A 13,444-nucleotide genomic window follows, 5' to 3' on the forward strand; every position below is an offset into this window, starting at 1 on the left:
AGGAAGAAGGGCCCCGATGGTAGAGTTGAGACCTTCAAAGCTTGTCTGGTGGCGAAAGGGTACACTCAGAAAGAGGGCATCGATTATGAGGAAACCTTTTCGCCTATGGCCATGCTTAAATCCATTAGGCTCCTGCTAGCTGTAGCAGCATACCATGATTATGAGATTTGGCAAATGGATGTCAAAACAGCATTCCTGAATGGAGATCTTACTAAAGATATCTATATGCAGCAACCGCAAGGCTTCATAGCTGCAGGTCAGGAAAACATGGTATGTAAACTTAATAGATCCATTTATGGACTTAAGCAAGATTTTAGAAGTTGGAACATCCATTTGACTCTGTTGTCAAATCGTTTGACTTTGAGTAGAATCCGGATGAACCCTGTGTTTACAGGAAGTACAGTAGAGATAAGGTTACCTTCTTGGTTCTGTATGTAGATGACATTCTACTCATTAGGAATGATGTAGGAATGCTGACTACGGTGAAAGTATAGCTTTCACAGCAATTCTTCATGAAAGATCTTGGAGAAGCCTCCTATATACTGGGTCTTCGACTCTATAGAGATAGATCGAAGCAGATAATAAGATTATCCCAATCTGCCTACATTGACAAAATAGTCAAAAGATACAGCATGGAAAACTCCAAGAAAGGAAATATTCCTTTCAGGCATGGAATCACTCTCTCCAAGAAGATGTCTCCCAAGACTTCTGAGCAGATTGATGGCATGAAAGACGTTCCCTATGCCTCTGCCGTAGGGAGCATCATGTATGCCATGCTGTGCACTCGCCCTGGCTTTGCTCAGGCAGTGAGTGTAGTAAGCAGATTTTAAGCCAACCCAGGGCAGGAGCACTGGACTGCTGTGAAAAACATACTTAAGTACCTTCGAAGGACAAAAGAGTTTTGTCTAGTATTCGATGGTAGCTCACTACAGATCCAAGGGTATACAGATGTCGATTTCCAGTCGGATCCAGATGATAGAAAGTCTACATCTGGATATGTTTTCAAGATAGGATCGGGTGCTGTTTTCTGAATGTCAGCAAACAGGGGTCCTGAGTAGCAAATTAATAGTCCATAACCCAAGCCGAGCGCATTTTCGTAAGTGAGGTGCCTTATGAATGAAGGTGTTCATTCCTGAATTTGGAATTCAGCACATCACCCATTCCACTGTTGTATGACAACACTGGACCTACGGGAGGATGATATTAAGAGGTAGCATCAACGGAGAATGTGGTAGACCCATTGACAAAGCCACTTTCACAGAAAGTGTTTGAGAAACATGTGGAAAGTGGTAGACCCTTAGCTTCAATCAAAATGATGTACTTTATGAGTTTATTGTAAATGAATAAAAGTGCATATTTGATTCATGTTCCCTCGGTATGTTTCTATGTAATACCCTTAAACTGGACACTTAATGAGACTCGTGTTAGTTTAGAATGTTCACAGCCAGTGGGTCGGTCTAGGGAGACCTATCCTGACAAGGCTGACACTGTGGTGCCACCTAGTTGGTTGGCATGGCTTGTCTCAACTGCCAGGGTGAGACCCTAGGCACATACAGTGTGGGATTAATTGAATCTTTGAACTGGACCAGATTTCCAGTATTGCCCTGGACCTTGGAGCTCATCTGATGGGTTCCAGGGGGTGCACTGTCCATAACAGTGTATTCGGCCAAGCTGAACCCATGTGGCTAATGTGTATATCAATGTTTGGGTCCCACGCCATACAAGGAAGCCCAACTGGGCAGCAGTTTGGAAGGCTAAATGAATACAAAACCCTAAATGGGGCTTAAACCCATTTCGAACTAGGCTAATTTGATTAGTCATTAAGGGGCAAAATCTGAGATAAGATCAGCTGATATGATTGGGCCCACACCCTATCCACTCAGAGAGTCCAAGATCTAAATGAGATTTAAATCTGAAAACTTCCTAATTAGATTAGGAGATGGCTAATCTAATCTGCAAATAAGATAAGGATTATCCCTTATCTTGAAGGGACTTCTAATCCAGATATAATTTAGGTTAGCAACTCCTAATGGGATTAGGAGCTGATCCCTTTAAGTCTATAAAAGGAAGAGGGGGCGGCAGCCTTTAGACATTCCAACAGACAACCACTAGCAACAGTCTTGTCCTTAGAGCTGAGATCACAGAAGAGAGAATTATGCACCCTGCAAATACTCTCTAGCCGCCTCCGTCCTGCAATCGCCGCCTACAACAGTTCGATCTCCATTGCTTGGTAGAAATCAAAATTGGATCTTGATTCCAATCTTTTGGAGAAAAGATTGGTGGGAGTTGTATTCATAAGCTGTCCAGGTGATTCTTGAGAAGGATCAAGTTCCTTTGGAAGAACACTGTTGATTCTGCTCCACCCTGCACTACGCTATCTTCAGTGAGAGCAAATTTTGGATCCTACCTTGGGCGTGAACACCTCCATTGAGAGATATTATTTCTCTGTATCAGGTATTCTCTCTCCCTAGTCCTTTTGGTTCAGATCTGGTTTAGTTTATGGTTTAAGAATGATCCTTGAAAATATGATTTTCTAAATAGGGAATTTGATTCCTAGTTGAAGGGAAAGAAAAATTATTGAAACTCGCCCCCTTATTCTGCAATCTTTGCACGTCCATATGATGGATTTCCTATCCCTTCAAATCTCTCATCAATCCAGTGTTATCACACAATAGTGGAATAGGTGATGTGTGGAATTTCAAATTCCAAAATGAACACCTTCATTCATAAGGAAGCCTCACTTATGACAATGTATTCGGCTTCGGTTGTGGAATCCATCGTGGACCCCTGTTTGCTAACTTTCAGCAAACAACACACGATCATATCATGAAGACATACCTAGATGTAGACTTTCTATCATATGGATCTGACTGGAAGTCAGCATCAGTATACCCCTGGATCTGTAGTGAACTACCATCGAACACCAGACAAAACTCTTTTGTCCTTCGAAGGTACTTAAGTATGTTTTTCATAGCAGTCCAATGCTCCTACCCTGGGTCGGCCTGGAATCTGCTTACCACACTCACTGCCTGAGCAATGTCAAGACGAGTGCACAGCATGGCATACATGATGCTCCCTATGGCTGAGGCATAGGGAACGTCCTTCATGCCCTCAATCCGTTGACCTTCAAGTAGTCCCTGAATTCGTCAGAGAGATACTCGCCACCTCGATCCGATCAAAGGGTCATAATTTCTCTCCCTAACTGCTTCTTAACTTCTTGTCTGAACTCTTTGAACTTTTCAAATGATTCAGATTTGTGTCTCATTAGGTACACGTAACCATACCGAGAATAATCATTGGTGAATGTAATGAAATACACGTGCTGGTTACGATTCCTAACACTCATGGGACCACATACATCAGTATGCGGTTACTCATTTCGTCATCTTACTCTGAAGGCAATGTTCACAAGATGGAAGATCTTTTACAACTAGAAAATCCAAAGGACCATCCTTTACCAGCCTTGTGATACGATCTATATTAATATGGCCAAGTTGGCAATGCCACGAATTCTTTTCTAGGGGATATTATCTGACGTAATTTCGGTTATGTTAGTTTCCATAGAAGAATGAAGAACATAGAGACCATTCTCAAGTTCTTCGTATGCGATGAATTTGTTATTTCTTTTAACAGTAACTGCATTACCAAAAAGAATAGAAAATCCATCCGCACACAATTTTGAAACAGAAATCAAATTTCTTCTCAAATTCTATACATAAAGACAATCTTTTAGTACAATAGATCATTCTCTGAAAATTAACTCTACGGATCCTATGGCCATAGCTGCAACACTTGCATAAGTCCCCAAGTAAAGAGTTACTTCTCTGTCACTCAGTCTTTTGCTTATCCTGAACCCCTACAGTGAGTTACATGCATGAATTGATGCCCCAAAGTCAATACACCAGGAAGCAGAAGTTACCAACAAATTGGTTTCTATGACACAGGATTCAAAATTACCTTGTTTCTTGGATTCTAGGTACTAAGGACAGTTCCTCTTCCAGTGGCCGGTCTACTTGTAGAAGTGACAAGCATCTTATGCTCTGTCCTTCTTCTGCCTCTTAGACTTGGCAGCCTTCTTCTGGGGCTTTCTCTTAGCCTTCCTCTTCTTCTTGCCTAACTTGTTGGCTTCAACAAGCATAGCAATGGGCTCATCCTTCTTTATCAGTTCTTCAGCCCTCTACAACATATTGTTGAGTTCCTGAATGCTGACATTCAGCTTGTTCATGTTATAGTTCATGATGAATTGATTGAAAGGAGGCAAAGAATTCAGGATGGCATCTACCTTCATGACATGGTCAAGCCCGGATCCAAAAGCCTCAAATTCATTAATGTAACCCATCATCTGAAGACAATGGTCATGAACCTGCTCGTTCTTGGACATCTGCGCGGTCATGAACTGTTTCAGGACCTTCTAATGAGTAAAACGATTCTGCTCCTCATACATCATCCTTATACTATCCAATATGTCATTCGATAATTCAATCTGATCGAATTGCCTCTGTATCGGATTATCCAAGGAGGCAATGATGTAGCAATAGGCTAGGGAATTTTTCTCTTCCCATTCCTGGTAGTCCCTCCTTCGGGCCTCAGAAGCCCTATCACCCAAACACTCTATGGCAGGATTCTTAGCTACTTTATCTAATTTTTCAAAGGTTAGGACCAGCATAAGATTACGGTATCAGTCAGCATAGTTAGGTCCCTTAAGTTTGTTGTCGTCCAACAGCTTAGCGAATTGTCTGTTTGCCATTTCTGATAAAAAGCAAACATTAGTCCACAACCTAATTTGGTTCATGTTATCTACATAGATATGGTTTTTAATCTATGTTCCATTCCCATTTGTTCATCTCTGAGGTTTCCCTCTTATCTCAGTGATGGAGACTGCAAATTATGTCTCTGAAAATGTGGGAAATCACATAGGGTGCATGGAGCCAACTGTCTCAGCTGCATAACCCCACCACCTTTTTGTGAAGGATTATATCCACTCATCGTATGAGCTTTCTCTTTGGCCTCTATCAGACAAGGTTCATTGCCATTTTAGGATAAACCTTTCTGTCAAGTGAGTGCTCACTCATCATATTCGTGAGTGCCAAGGTGCCGTGAGAGAGTCTTCTATTTTAGGATAGGCCCCTCCCACATCGGTCTATGATGCCCCTATCATCTTATGAAACATTCCAACAGATCTAGTAGCAAATGGATAGCCCAATTTTATGGTATGTTTCCTCATTACTAAAGGACCCATCTTCATGTTAATGACGGAAGGCCTTTAGAGAGTTCATCATATGAATCTCCCTATCACATGCACTCATATTTCAGGAGGGAACAAAAGTTACGCCCTAGTTTAATTTAGGTCAAACCAAAGTGGTTCCCACTGACTTTCATAAAAATAGATTTAGGTGGGCCTTAAATGACTAGGGTTCCATAGGTTCCTCTTTAGGGGAGGTGTGGGGCCCAACATAATGGGAGGTCATCCAATGATCTTTAGGGCACCATGGCAATGATGTGCATTCAGCCATGGTGTGTGCAAGAGCCACTATCGTATCTACATGGGCCAAGTACTTATGGCCTATGAACGTTGCACATCACACATTCATACATCACATGCAGGGATAGAATTGATCCAATCAATTAATATCTGTAAAGCCCATTATTAAAGCCCAATTTGATCCATAATATTACTTATTAATATTATCTAGGTATATGGGTTGCATAGCAAAGAGCAATTCGGCCCATATAGCTTTTATGTAGTTAGTGGGCTTAAGCAGTTTTAACACTTTAAAACTGGGCTTTACAAGTGGGGGTCAAATTAGGTCTTGCAATTAAATATCAATCTCTTGACCCAAGAGTGGGAAATTAGGGCTGAGAATAGCCCCCATTGAACCACAGATTCGGTCCAACCAGTTTGGTCCAATCTGGTTCGAATGGGTCTAGGGTTTGATTTTTAATTCAAGAATTGATCTGAAATTAAATTACTGATTAAAGACAATAAAAAATCAGTAATAGGGCTGTTTGCACATCTGCTACTTGCAAAACAGATGTTAGATCACAGTTTACAGTTTCACAAACTGCAAATCATAGATAGTGAATTCTCAATCTACGAAATCTCATCCTTCTGTGCAATCTGCTTCGATCTTGAATAAAATAAAATAGAAAAACCCTAATTTTCTATTAATATTACATCAGATCGAATTCCTATACATTCGGTCTAGAAAGTTAAAAAAAAAATAATTACAGACCAAAAGTAAGAGAACTGCAAAATTGCATATTTGCTGCACCAATAAAGAATTCGATCTCCACCGTACGAACAATCTATAAATCAAGAAAAATATAAAGAACTATTCTAAATATAATTTAGATTTATAAAGATTTGATTTCATATCAACAGCCCTTAAACTGGGATTCGATTTCCCAGAAAATCAATTATCTGTGCAAATCGGGTAGAATGCCTTCTGCCCATTTGCGTAGGTTCAGATCTGATCTATTTTTTGTTCAAGACTTGAACCTGGCTCGATTACCACTAAAGGGATGAGATATCCATCATATGGATAGCCAAACCCAGTAGGTTGGTAGGGCGAAATTTCAAAAATTTTCTCTCCCATATGGGAATCACATTTCCTATTTAGAAAACTGCATTTTCAAGGATCAGTCTTGAATTCTAAACCAAACCAGATTTGAAACCAAAAGGTAGGAGAGGGATATACCTGATACGAGTAATAGTAACTCCCAACGAAGGTGTTCACACCCTAGGAAAATGCCAAAGACTACTCCCACTAAAGATGACACAGCGTAGGGTGGAGCAGAATCAGTAGGTGGTTCTTCCCAAGAATTGAACTCTTCAGCAAGAATTCGATGGAGGGTGAGTGAGCATGACTTCATATCAGTTTTTCACCAAAAACTGATATTAAGAACGCTTCTTGATCGCTTCTATAGGTGGAGAATGAACTGACAATGTAGGCAGCAGGAGGAGAAGGCAAGAGCATAAGATGGCGTCAGTCACATTAAAGTTGTGTCAATCTGAATTGTGTGACTAGGGTTCGCCCCTTCCTCCTTTTATAGCCTAAAGAGAGCTTCTCCTAATCTCATTACGAGTTTCCTAACTCAAATCCTAATTTGAATCTGGACTCTCTTTATGAGATAAGGATAAATCCTTATCTTATCTACAGATAAAGATCAGCCCTCCTAATCTTATTAGGAGTTTCCTAATCCAAATCTTTAATTGGATCAGGACTCTCTGATTAGATAAGGATAACTCCCTATCCTATCTGCTGATCTAAATCCTAGAACCGCCCCTCTTTAAATAATCATATTATACCAGTTCGAATTGGGCTTTAGGCCCATTAAGTCCATGTGCTCACATATCCTCCAAACTGTTGCCCAGTTGGGTATTCTTGTATGGCGTGGGACCCAAATATTGATTTACATATCAGCCACATGGGTTCAGCCCAGCCTTTGTTATAAGGCTTGGTCGAATTCACTGTAGGAAATAGTGAACCCCTGAGCCCATCACCATGGGCTCTTAATGGGACCAATACTTACACTAAGTGGTCCTTGGGTCAAGCCAACTTATAAAAACCCAAGGACTGTGGGCAGATGCAAGATTAGCCCATCAGGTATTACCCTCAATGGTTTTACACTTAACCTCTCAGCTCATAATGATCAAACACTACCCGACAAGAGAGGGCCTCTCCCTCGACTGCAAGGAATAGTGTTGCACTCTCTACTCACATGGATCCCGGGAATTAAAACCTTTTGCAAATATTTTGAAACCTTAATATATATATATATATATATATATATATGTATGTATGTATATCTCTATATAAATATATTTTGCAAAAACAAATTTCAATGATTGAAATCGGTTGCCGACAGCTTTGGTTTCCATCAGAAAGAGTGCATCCCCGATCATTCACTTTGTCCGACAAAGGGGCTGATCCTGTCACTATGATCACCCACTTAGATGAATTCTCGGACTGTCCCAACATACCCAGGTTTTGACCCCTTCTAAGGATCTCACTAATTAGCATATCAAAGACAGCCCGATCCGACACCTAGTGTAGTATCATAATCGAGTCTAGGGGTCAGGTGTAACATTCCAGTTTTTCCCATAAATCTCCAAGGTCCAAGGCAACACTGAAATTCTGGTCCAATTCAGGGTTTCAAGAAAACCCACACTACATGTACCTCAGGTCTCACCCTGGCAACTGAGACAAGCCACCCCAACCAACTTGGCGGCACATCAGTGCCAGCCTTGGTAGGATAAATCTCTCCAAATCTATCCAACGGCTGTGAAGATTCTAAACTAACACGAGTCTCATATGTGTCCAGTTTAAGGGTATTGCACAGAAACAAACCATAATAACATGAATCAAATATGTACTTTATTCATTTATAATAAATGTCATAATGTACATCATTCTGATTGGACCTAAGGGCATACACTGTCTAACACCCATAGCACATTGGGTAGCTCATCCACCCACAACCCTTTGGCTCGAGACAGTTGAGCGTTGAGTCCTTGTAGGATTGCTCTATTGGTGACTTCAACTTTCCCATTGGCTTGGGGGTGTGCTTCTGATGTGAATTTCTGCCTTATTCCTATTTGGCCACACCAATCTTGAAACTTATGTCCTCAAACTGCTTTCCATTGTCTGAGACTAGTGCTCTTAGTAAGCCAAATTTGCATACTATGCTCTGCTAGAAAAAATTTTGGATGTTGCGAGTTGTTATTGTTACTGAAGGTTCAGCTTCCACACATTTGGTGAAATAATCCACGGCTACTACCAAAAACTTCTTCTACCTCTAGCTAGTGGAAAGAGTCTCAACAAGTCTATCCCCCGCTGCGCAAATGGCCACAGGTTGGTCAAATATTTCAGGTCAGCAGCGAGTTGATATAGGATGTTCGCATGTCATTGACATTTGGCACACCGTTGAACCAACTCAGTTGCATCTGCTTTCATGGTGGGCTAGTAGTATCCTTGTCATAAGGCTTTCTGGGCGAGGGCCTTGCTCCCTATGTGCCCTCCACAAAGGCCCTTATTGTTCTCATGTAGAACTTGGCTCGCTTCAGCTTTCCTCAAGCATCGCAAGTAGGTTAATGTGAAGGATCTCCTATAGAGCAGCTCGCCTACTATCACATAATGGGCTCCTTGTCACTCTATTCGCCAAGCTGCATTCCTTTCTGTCGATAGCGTTCCATGTCTTAGGTAGTTGTAGATTGGGTCGATCCAGCCTGGCTCTGTGTCTATGATACTGGTGATCTCTTCACTCACTCTTTCTATCGAAGGGCGAGGTAGTTCTTCTATGTAGATAGTTCGTTTTGTCAATTCAATCGTGCTCACTAGTTTAGAAAGGGCTTCAGCCTCTGTGTTTTTTTATCTTGGAATTTGTTGGAGGAAATAAGAGTTGAAACCGAGGAGGAGCACTCTTACTTTGGCAAGGTATGCTTCCATGGAGGGTTCTTGTGCTTCGTAGTCCCCATTTACTTGATTCACAATGAGCTATGAATCGCTACATATGATTGTGTGTAGCTCCCACTTCTTTTGTTAGTGCTAAGCCTGCTAGTAGGGCTTCGTATGTAGTCTCATTATTTGATACTCGGAATTCATACCAGAGCATGTATTCCAGCTTTGCCTCACAAGGTCCGGATAGCATTAACCTAGCTCCGCTCTTGCCTTGGTTGGATGAGCCATCTACATGAAGTATCCAGGGCTCCGTATCCTAGCACGCTATCTCGTGAGGAGGGGGTGCTACACTAGATAGAGTTCCTACTTCTAGCTCTATTTGTTCGAGCGATGGAGAGATGAAGGTATACTTGGCAAGGAAATCTGTCAGGACTTGTGCTTCTATTGCTGCGCATGGTTCGAATTGGATATCATATTCACTGAGCTCGGTTGACCATTTGGTGAGTCTTCCTAAAACCTTGGGCTTTAGGAGGACTTATTTCAGAGGTTGGTCAGTTTGCACCACTATGGTGTGGGCTTGGAAATAAGGCCTTAACTTTCAAGCAGATAACACTAATGCAAAGGCAAGATTCTCTATGTTGGGGTACCTTGTCTCGGCAACGTGGAGAGCCTTGCTATCATAATGTACAAGTCGTTGTACTTTGTCTACCTCCCTCACAATGACCAAGCTTATCACCTTGTCACTTGCAGAGAGGTAGAGTTTGAGCTCGTCTCCTACCTCTGGCCTAGTCAATAGGGATGGCAAGCTGAGTTATTGCTTCAGTTCGTCAAAAGCGAGTTGGCATTCTTCTGTCCACTCAAAGAAGGGAAGGCACTTCCCTACCAATTTAGACATAAACCGGTTTAAGGTTGCTATCCGTCCAGTTAGTCTCTGGGTTTCTTTGACTGACCTAGGTTGTCTCATGTCTAGGATAGCCCGGATTTTCTCGGGGTTGGCTTCTATGTCGTGCTGGCTGACAATGTAACCCAGAAATTTGCTAGAAGTTACACCGAAAGCACACTTGTTCGGATTTAATTTTAGGTTTTGTTTTCATAGAACACTAAACACAAGATTTAAATCAGAAACTAGATCCTTTGAAAAAAGTGTTTTTACAACCATGCCGTCGACAAAGTTCACTAAGCGTTGATAGGTCGCCCCAACATTTTTCAAGCCAAACGGCATGACCTTGTAGTAGTACTGGCCGGTTTTAGTGGTAAAGGCAGTCTTCTCTCGGTCTTCAGGGTTCATTAAAATTTGGTTGTAACCTGAATAGGCATCCATTAAACTGAGTTGCTCATATCCTGAGGTCGCATCCACTAGGTGATCTATGCTGGATAAGGGGAAGCTGTCCATTGGGCAGGCTCGGTTCAGGTCTGTAAAATCTATACACATTCACCATTTTCCGTTTGCTTTCATTACTAGAACTTGATTTGCTACCCAGCTCGGGTATTTGACTTCCTCTATGAAGTCCGCTGCTAATAGCTTTCCCACCTCCTCGTTCACTATGTTCCACCTTTCTGGGGCAAGGTTTTTTTTCCTTTACTGAAATAGTCTGACTGTAGGGTCCACATTGTGCTTATGAGTTTTCAACCTAGGGTCTATAACAGGAACTTCAATAGCTGACCAGGCGAAAATATCTAAATTATTTAACAAGAAACTTACCAATTCGGATCGTATGGGTTCCTTCAGATGATCTCCTATCTAGAGCATTTTTTTAGGCTCAGCTTCGGAGACCTGTATTGCAACCATTTCCTCAATTGGGTGAGATCTTTCATCTGCATTCTCTGGTGGTGGCTCTAGGTTGAAATTGACTACCATCTTGTCATTGGCTTTTAGAGAAGCTACATAACACTTTCGAGATTCTAATTGGTCTCCTCAAAGTATGCCTATCCTCGTGTTTATTGGAAATTTCAGTGAGAGGTGGTATGTTGAGACCACAGCTCGCAATGAATGTAAGATTGGTCGTCGCAAGATTGCATTATATGGCGATGCACCGTGTGGGGTGACGAGCCCACCTCGACAGACAACCTGATTCTGCCAATTGGACAAACCACCTCGCCACTGAATTCCACTAAGGGTACATCGGTGAGTTGTAGCTCACCTTTACTAAGTTCCATAGCCTCTGCTAACAAAACGTCTGTCGAGTTGCTTAAATCTACTAGGATCCTCTTCACCTTGAAGTTGTTGATGAGTAGCTTTACCACTAGGGCATCATCATGGGGGTATTGAACCCCATGCATATCCTCTTCTATAAAATAAATAACTTCCTCCTTTTGGGGATGCTTACATAGATGGCTATCCTCTTGCTTCAGTTCTCGCACTACATTTTTCTCACCTGATGTAGTGCAACCCGCTATTATTGATCCCCTAGTGATTACATTTATGGTCCCTCGGACCTAACTTTCTTGTGTTTTCTGGTTCTACGTAGTTTGTTCCTACTGCCTGGTGTTCTGAGGCGCATCCTTGCTAGCTCCCGCTTTAGGCTATCGTTCATCCTTGATGAAGTGTCTCAGGTAACCACGTTTGATGAGGTCTTCAATCTCATTCTTTAAATTCCAACAATGCTCATTGGCATGTCTAAAATCCTTGTAAAAATGGCAATACTTATTTAGATTCCGGGTACTAGGGTCTCCCCTCATCTTGGGAGGCCACTTCACATAGTCATCGGACTGAATCTGCATTAGGATTTCCTTCCTCCTAGTGTTTAATGGGGTAAACACTCAGGTGTATGTTGGTGGCATTGCTGAATGTTGTCTCACCCAAAATCATTACCCTTAGCTAAGCGGTTGTTGAAGCGTAGCTTTAGGTGTCAAATCGATAGAGAAGCTGATTAAACCAACAAAAGGAGTTATTGCTAACAGTGAATAACCTAGAAAAAATGATTTTTCTAAAAATAAAAAGAAGAGCAAAAATATTTGAATATAAGTAATGATGATTAAAGGATGAAAAGTAGTATTGTGATGAACAAGGCTTTGAAATTCACTTGATCGATTTGCTTAACTAGTCTTGACTTTGATTCAAATTTATTACTCAATTGCAAGTTTCACATCCCAAACAAACAATCGGAAAATATAACTTTGAAGTCAACGACAAAAATAAAAGTATTTGTTCTAGGAGGATCAATTTCCGATGAAGAATAGAGTGATCTATTCTTACAAGCTACCCAAGAATGACAATATATCAGATTGGCAGTATTGCAATCAAGGATCAACCCATAAAATAAACCCACCCAATTAATTATTTTTTAACAAATTGCACATAAAAAGAGCATGACTAATCTTATATGGAATTTGAAGAATATAACTTCTGAATTTATCAAAATAATAAAAGAAATCTCTCAAGAACAAAATAAAACATTGAAATCTCTCAAGGAATCAAAGTGAAAAACAAGTAAAACTCATCGTTCAAGATTCTCCCTAGCCTTGTTGAAGCTTTGGCCATGCTTGGATGCCATTCTCCCCCCTCTTCTCTTCTGTGAAATACTGAGAAAATAATGCAAAAATACCCTCTGGATGTTGTCCCCCTTTTTGGTCAGATTTTTCCTTTTTATTGTGTTGTCAGGCTCCTCAATCTGCTCAGCCCGGATCCGCGTCTTATACCCAATTTTTGACTGGATAGAGATTGATTTTGAGGAAGTTATCAACAGATTAGTTGTAACTCTATCTCTTAGCTGTCTATAGCCTCAAGAATCATTGAATTTTGACATTTGTAAAGAAAGATATGCCCAAAGTACCGGAACCTGTTCAAAGTAAAGCGGGAAACGAATCAGCACTCATACCTGGGTCGTGGAACTTGGGTTTGGGTTTCTTGGACCTATGTTTGGGTTTTCTTCCATTCAAGTATTAATTCTTTCCGCATAAAAAATTGCATAAATAATAAAATTGACATTTATAAAATTATTATGAAAAAAATATCACTTTTAAGCTCTTTATTTTACAAATGTCAATTGTTGAGCACACTTTAGATATACATTTTCATGCTTTTGTCACAACCCCCAACCAGT

This window comes from Nelumbo lutea, chromosome 1 (genome assembly GCF_056320005.1).
Source record: "Nelumbo lutea isolate HS-2025 chromosome 1, American lotus-T2T, whole genome shotgun sequence".
Taxonomy (NCBI): Eukaryota; Viridiplantae; Streptophyta; class Magnoliopsida; order Proteales; family Nelumbonaceae; genus Nelumbo; species Nelumbo lutea.